The sequence below is a fragment of the Eretmochelys imbricata genome, chromosome 15, assembly GCF_965152235.1.
Source record: "Eretmochelys imbricata isolate rEreImb1 chromosome 15, rEreImb1.hap1, whole genome shotgun sequence".
NCBI lineage: Eukaryota > Metazoa > Chordata > Testudines > Cheloniidae > Eretmochelys > Eretmochelys imbricata.
The window spans coordinates 6,837,620-6,845,830 of record NC_135586.1 but is presented as its reverse complement, the minus strand read 5'-3'; positions in this window follow the sequence as shown (position 1 = coordinate 6,845,830).

The following is an 8,211-nucleotide window of genomic DNA, read 5'->3' as shown; positions in this document are numbered from 1 at the left end:
GATAAGGTGAGCTGGATGGGGACATGTGTTGGGGCCTGAACTCCTTTTCAAGAGCTGCCTTTCACAGCCAGATTCTGAGATCTGAGTCCCAGCAGGATTGGTGACCAGTGGAAACAGCCTCTGGCAGCTTTGTCTGGCTCTCCTCATTTCTGTGTGGAACACTGTGTACCTCATACCTACACCACGTGATGTGGGCTCAGCTGGCCACTTCAAAGAGGGCTGAGATTGGAATAGCAGGGGGCACTATGGATTGGGGCTGACAGGGACTGGCAGAGCTGTCTCCACATGCTATACCTGGCTCCAGCCCCAAGGCTATGAACCCTGCGCTCCCACACACATTAACATCACCAGCAAATTGATAAAGAACTTGCACCAACCCACCACCGTGTGATGCAGATATGTTCTTACACAGGCAATGGGAGCACTCAGCACCACACTGGCAGCCCTCAGATACCAGAGACTTGCATAATCATGCAAAGCTCCAAGACGTTTCATTCATCTTTTAGGGCTGACTACTGTCTGCTGAGCCACATGGTAGATCTTGGCCCCCCAATACTGTGCACTCCATCTGCATGGAGAAACCCATAGCTATTAATAGGATCACATCCAGCTTTCCTTGCAGTCAGTAGGAGTTTTCCTATTGATTTCAACAGGACCAGGATTTAGCCCATAGCAAAGGGAGAATATCACAGTCAATACTCCTGGACACCACGCTCAGTGAGGAGATCAGCTGCCATGCTCACTTATCACGGTGACTCAGGCACTCAAATAACACTGTGATGAGTGCAATATAAGGCTGGAGTTTACTGAAGAGCTCACAGGAGTTAGGCCCTCAAATTCCATTGAAATTGAATGGGATTTGGGTTCCTAACTCCTTGAAATCTCATCCTAAATAACTAGAGATGGAGCAACCGAGAGATCAGTTTCTGCCACCAGACACAGCCAGCCAGTTGTCACTGAATTCAACGGCAGTTCCATACACAGGCATGTGTCTGATGTGGATTGTACTTTCTTTTTTTTTTTTAAAGCAAATACATACATAAATAAATTAAATAAACAACTAAAGCAATAAAAATTAAACCTATATATTACTGACAACATCCCAGCTCTGGCATGGGACTATCAACTGGTTCCCTTTGCCATCAGTCACGGAATTACAATGCTGCATGGTAGTGAGCATGAAAATAAATATATGAACTTCTACACGCTCATGTAAAACACAAAGAGCAAGAGCTCTACCTGCCTGTAAAGGGAAACTGAGCAGCTGGAGATTTGCCTCTTGGGTGATTCTCTCCACCATTTGACAAAGAATACACACTCAGGGCCTAACGTAGTGGCCACTGAAGTCAATAGCTATCCCTCCATTGATTTCAATGGGCATCAGATCAAGCCCTGAATCAGGAAAAATTGTTTCCTACTGTAACTGAATAGGCTTGTCTCAGGATGTTAGCAGGACAAATGTATTCATGGTGCAATTGTACCTGAGTTGTAAGCCCTTTGGGATAAGGACTATCTTTTCATTATTTCTGTGTAATGCAACCAAGGATCTTCTCATTATCCATGGAAAGGTTTAATCCATCTTTAAATCCTACTCAGCTTAATATCTTGTGGCAGCAAGTTCCATAGACTGTGCTTTGTGTAAAATTATTTCCTTTTATCAGTTGGAAATAGAGTGCCTTTCACAGAAGCATGCCATTCATGTTAGCCCTTCAGCCTTGGCCCACCACTGAAACTACCCCTCACCTTCCCACACACACACACACACACACACCACGGAGAGAGAAAATCCCATCTGAACCAACATCTGCAGAAGCTGGCAAGAATGTTGGAAAGGGGGCGCAGGGTGTGGAATTTCCCCATCAGACTTGGGCTTGGCCAGGCAAGATCAAAGGAGGCTGCCAAACTCTACAGTTTCTCTGTGCTTGGCTAGGCACACGAGAGAGACAGAGAGCCTGTATAATTCAGGAGAACTGGCTGGCCTCACGCAAGGAGTAGCCTTAGAGAAGTTTCCATCATACAAGGCCACAGTCAGCAAAACACTGAAACACATGCCTAACTTTAAGCATCTGGGTGATCCCATTGAACTCAGTATAAATACTCAGTGCACTTACGGTTAAGCATGTGCTCAACTGCTTTGCTGGATTGGGACTCAAGGGTTTAGCAACAAGAGAAAAACCTCCAACCTGTTTTTTCCCACAAGTTTAAAATACTTTGTATGCTCCTGAGCCCTTAAAACAAAATATCTGGACATGCAAGAGTAAGGAAAAGAGCTGCCTTCTACAGGTTGGGTTTTTTCATTGTTCTTTTTTGGGGTGGGGGGAATGGGTGGTTAAAATGGAGGGGTTCTGACCCTGGGATAATATGGACAAAGCTTTCTTCCACTGGGAAAAGTGAGTTGAAAGGAAGAAAATACCATTTTGACTTTTTTTTTTCTGACTTCCAGTCTTCGGTGACCATGAAGAGCAGTTCAATAGGGAAAGCAGTAGGAATGTTGACATACAGTATATGGAAGAACTTCAATATTTAGGGTCTGAGTCTCCATTGTCCTGACACTTTTGCAGTCATCAGTTTACAACACACGTCATTTAGACTCTGAGTTGCTCAGCACCTCTGAAAATCAAGCCTTAGGCGGATATAAGGGGAGAGCGGTAGCATGGAATCCATTGTGGTGAAAAGGGAGCATGTCAGAGAAATCACCATATGGCCATTAGAACAATGTTTGTCACTAGCAGCCGTGGCTGGATTCAAACCCACAACCTAAAGGTGACACGCTGTGCTAATTGCCTCCTCTTTCTCACCAATCCTTCCATGGCTGGATACTTTCACGAGTGGAAAATAATGTGGAAAATTTCCTTAAAGTGAAAAGCGCTGTTTACATGCAGATCAGGATCCTGATGGACTCTACAGCTGAGAGCTCCACCTACTATCTGGGGAGGCAACTGAGCCTTTCACAACTTGGAAAGACATCCGTGGCTTCAAATTCAACAACAAAGAACTTCTCCCCGGCTGGCAGCTCAGGCAGACCGTGAAGGGGATCACAGAGAAATCCTACAAGGTAGCCAATTCATGCCTGTAAAGGCTGGTGGCTTTTCTATTGCTTTGTACCTTAGTATGCCTCCAATAATGGAGATATGAAATTTCATGTTTTGGGACATAAGATGATCACCCGTGGAGACTGGGAAGAGATTTTGTTTCTTTGCCCAACAGGGTAGGAAGGGTGGTCTAGTGCAGTGTTTCTCAACGACCAGGACAGATCTCCATGACACAGTTTAGGAAGGCAGCAAGCTGGTCCCTGGTGTCAAAAAGGTTGAGAAACACTGGGCTAGTGGACAGGGCACCGGTCTGCATTTCCAGAGGCTTAGATTCACTTCCTGGCTCAGCTCCCAAGTTCTTGGGTGACCTTGGGCAAGTCTGCCCTGCGTCTCAGGGCTTGTGTACATGGCCCTGCAGTTTAGACTATGGGGGTGTGAATTGCACAACATTCTAGCATGCTCTGCTGTAACTCCCCCATGTGGATACTGCTGGTGCAAACAGGGTACCTAGTGCATGTTAACATCGTCCTGTCTGAAAGAGGATTACGTTCATGCAAACTAGGTACCTTTTGTCACACCAGCAACATCCACACAGGGGTGTTACAGCAGAGCACGCTAGTGTGAGCTGCAGTTCACACCCCCATAGTCCAAACTCCAGGGCCATGTAGACAGAGCCTTAGGTCCCCGTCTGTGGACAGCACCTCCCTACCCCACAGGGTGATGTGAAGATACAATTCATTAATGCTTTTGAGGTGATACGTCCAGGGAAGAGGACCATGTAGGGAGACAGAATAGTGATGTGCAGCTGGCCAGCTCCATAATTGTGTGCGTGTAGACGGTGAGTCATCTCTCATGGGCGACTGTGTCCTGACCATCCCTGGAAGCAGGATGTTGGGTCACAAAGACCAGTAGTTTGATTTGGAAAAGCAACTTCTATATTTCTAATACATATCGCTGGGCTCACCAAGCATTTATGTCTTTGCTACGTCTTTCCTGCCTGCATTCCATAGGCAACGTTTGTGTTAGCCAATCAGCGCTTCCAGTGCTGCCCTGTCGCCTCACCTGCCTCGGGCGAAGCGGTTACTCCCATAAATCACCACAAAGGCACAGTCTCTTCTTCCACTCACCAGCAGTGAAGAGACATGAGGAGGCACTGGAGTCTGATGACATGTTTCCCCCTTCGAGGTCCACTGTGTTTTTGGATTTCAAACTTTGCCCTCGGCCTGCTGGGACGTTTTGGCTCCTCTGGTTTCCCACCCCCCATGTTGCTCCCTCCTTCCATAACATTTTCCAAAGTGCCTTGGGAGAAGCCAAAACACCTGCTCTGCAAATGCAAGTGTTCAGGGTAATTTGCCAGGCATCTTCCTCTGGGAATGTTTTGTCTAAAATAATAGGTCTGTGTGAACTCTCTCTCTCCCTCTCGAATCACACAAAAATATGCTCTCATACAGGTCTCTTTCTTTTCTTTCCCTCTCAATGGTGTCAATGTCCCACTGCAGTATCTGATGCAATGGCTTATTAGCTATCGCAGATTCCACTCTAGGCAGCCCCTTGACTTTTTCTCACTGCATACTAACCAATGTAATGGCGAGCAAGTGAGCACGCAGGGTCTCAAGGAGAGTCACCAGAGCTCTCTGAATCAGCCAGCCGATGACCCTCCTTTACTCCCGCCAGTAACGTACGATCTCACACCCTTCAGCTGCCTGTGAAAAGCTCATTGCCTCCAGGGTGTGCCTGATCTCTACCAGGGAATGACAAGGTCACTCCCCAAAGCCCCCTGTTTTGTTCAGGATAAATAACTGCATCACTTGGTTGTGCCAGCTCCTGTTTCTACTCATCAGGTAGTGATCAATGGCTCCATGTCTAGTTGGCAGCCGGTATCCAGCGGAGTGCCCCAAGGGTCGGTCCTCGGGCTGGTTTTGTTCAATATCTTCATGATCTGGAGGATGGCGGGGATTGCACCCTCAGCAAGTTTGCAGATGACACTAAACTGGGAGGAGAGGTAGATACGCTGGAGGGTAGGGATAGGATACAGAGGGACCTAGACAAATTAGAGGATTGGGCCAAAAGAAACCTGATGAGGTTCAACAAGGACAAGTGCAGAGTCCTGCACTTAGGACAGAAGAATCCCATGCACTGCTACAGACTAGGGACCGAATGGCTCAGCAGCAGTTCTGCAGAAAAGGACCTAGGGGTGACAGTGGACAAGAAGCTGGAAGTGAGCCCTTGTTGCTAAGAAGGCTAACAGAATTTTGGAATGTATAAGTAGGGGCATTGCCAGCAGATCAAGGGAAGTGATCGTTTCCCTCTATTCGACATTGGCAAGGCCTCATCTGGACTACTGTGTCCAGTTTTGGGCCCCACACTATGAGAAGGATGTGGAAAAACTGGAAAGCGTCCAGTGGGGGGCAACAAAAATGATTAGGGGACTGAAACACATGACTTATGAGGAGAGGCTGAGGGAAGTGGGATTGTTTAGTCTGCAGAACAGAAGAGTGAGGGGGGATTTGATAGCTGCTTTCAACGACCTGAAAGGGGGTTCCAAAGAGGATGGATCTAGACTGTTCTCAGCGTTAGCAGATGACGGAACAAGGAGTAATGGTTTCAAGGTGCAATGGGGAAGGTTTAGGTTGGATATTAGGAAGAACTTTTTCACTAGGAGGGTGGTGAAGCACTGGAATGCGTTACCTAGGGAGGTGATGGAATCTCCTTCTTTGAGGTTTTTTTGGAATGGGGAGAAAAATAGCAAAACTAACCCTGTGCAGGCCCTTGAAATGGACTCAAATGAAACTGAAATCCTTGCCTGGAATGAGCTTTGGCCTTACTTTCCCATTTCATGTCCAAAAATGACTTTAAAAGATCACATTAGCCAAAGCCCTGGATCTAGTCTGCTCTGCATACCTATGCTGCAGCCCAGAATTAGGGGAGAAAGAACAGACCCAGCAAGATGAAGAGAAGGATTTAATAATGTGTTTTCAAAGCCTTCTCTTCATTCAAAGAACTGAAAAAAAAAAAACCACCTATTTAAAACACACAGAAAATGTTTCCATTGAACAGCAGGAAGAACCTGCTTGGACACTGCTCAACCTAGCAGCTTTCTAGGCTTACAGAGGCAAGGAAGTGTCGGTTTTAGGCTAGGAATGCTGCTAAAATCATCTCCTTGGTGGGCTAGCTTTGTATGTTTAAAGGGGCGGGGTCTAGGAGATCAAAACTGAGTTGAATGAAATGCTTTAAGGGAGGCCAAGCGCTGAATCATGTTTTTACGTTTTGGGTTATTTTTAAATGAAAAGCTCGTTTTCTTGTCAGAATGGGCTCTGCCTGTAAACCTCCCACACGCAAGCCTGCTATATGCTAGAGGCAGAAAAACTCCCTCTGACATCTATCATTGCCATGCCTACCCCTCTATCTATCTGATAGCTGTACGGTATCATTGTCACTGTCCACCTACGGCTCAGTTCTGTCTTGGACTGCACACCCATGCAGGAGTTAACTGAGGAATAAGACCCTCTTTTAGGCTCCTGTACAGCTTTCTCTGGCCCTTGCATCCAGATGCACATGGAAAACACATTCTGAATACCTACTATTTCATCCCAGGGCAGGGAGTGGGTGGAGCCTAGCTTCTGCCCCTTGCCCACCAAAGCACCTGATCAACTTCAGACCAATATCAATTTATGACTTCTTTGGAGCCAGGGGAGACAATTGTGCTACCTTGACTGCTACCTTAAACTAAGTGCAAGGAGGAAATAGCCTCTGGGAAAGCAACACTGTGGGGCAGAAGATGAAAATACATTGGAGCTGGCATCATCAAGAGCTTCCATGCCAACCACGCTTTTCCAGCCACTCCAAAGAGTCTATGGAGACACCACTGGTGGCTCGATTCTGCCAGCCTTGCTAACATGGGGCTAAGGCCTTGTCTATACTGGCAATTTACAGCGCTGCAACTTTCTCACTCAGGGGTGTGAAAACACAATCCCTGAGCACAGCAAGTCTCAGCGCTGTAAAGTGCCCGTGTAAACAGTGTACCACTGCGGGGAGCTGCACTGGGAGCTATGTCTCTCATGGAGGTGGTTTATTTAGAGTGCTTTAACTCTAAATCAATGGGTGTAACATGGAGCTAACACTGAAAACAATGGGGCTAGTGAAACAGTCAAGGGGCTCCCCAACATGAGTGAAGGTGGTAAAAATTGGATGACAGTGAGTAAATGAAGGGCTAATTTCTAAACTCAGATAGATATCCCATGTGTCGGTACAGCAGGGTGACCAGACGCGGCTTGAGCAGGAGAAGGCACGGGCTGGACCAGCAGCCATCCATCAGGACAGATAGCAGGGAGCATCCCCAACAAGATAGCAACACTGACTGGCCAGGCTGCTTCATTAGGGGACTATACACATACCTTGGGGTCACCTGGTTAGAGCTGGCTTGTGGATTGGCTGGGCTCTTAGGACTTGCAAATAATTATCTCAAATGGCTTATCAGGCTCAGAGCATTCATCACACCATGGCCCTGTCATAATCAGGCTTCTTTTTCAACATTCTGGCCTCATAAAGGACCCTCAGAGACGTTAAATTAAACTCCCACTGCAGGGCCCCAATCCCCTGGCAGTGTGGGGTAAAGGGGTCTTAGTATAAATGGGAATCAGGGTTAACGTGTGCAGGCACAACATGTGCCAGGTCCCTTTCCATGCCAGCTCATGCACTGGATCCAATGGGGAGAAAGAGTATGTTGCATCTCCCAAAAGAAAATGCCCAGACACACACTGTTTGCCTCTGTCCCACAAAGAGAGAATACGTCCAGGTCCTGCTCCTAGTGTAGTGCCCTTCCACACCATCATATGTGATGTGGTGGAGAAAGCCACAGCAATAATTCAAAATAGTCTTATCATCTCCCTCACTTACCTGCCAAGAGCTGAGCCCCAGACGCTGTGTTTGCAACAGCCAGTGATTTCAAAGGGCCAGATTTTTGCTTTCACTTTTAGCTGTGTAAATGCAGGTAACTCAATTGGCTTCAGAGAGTCACACCCCAATTACAACCGTGGAAGTGAGATGAAAGTCTGGTCCATTACCATTACTTAAACTAGCTGCACTGATGAATTGGGTGATTGTGCTATGGACTCACAACACTGCAGGTGAGAGAAAGAACTGTGATTGATCCACAGATAGATAAGGTGACAGATCAATA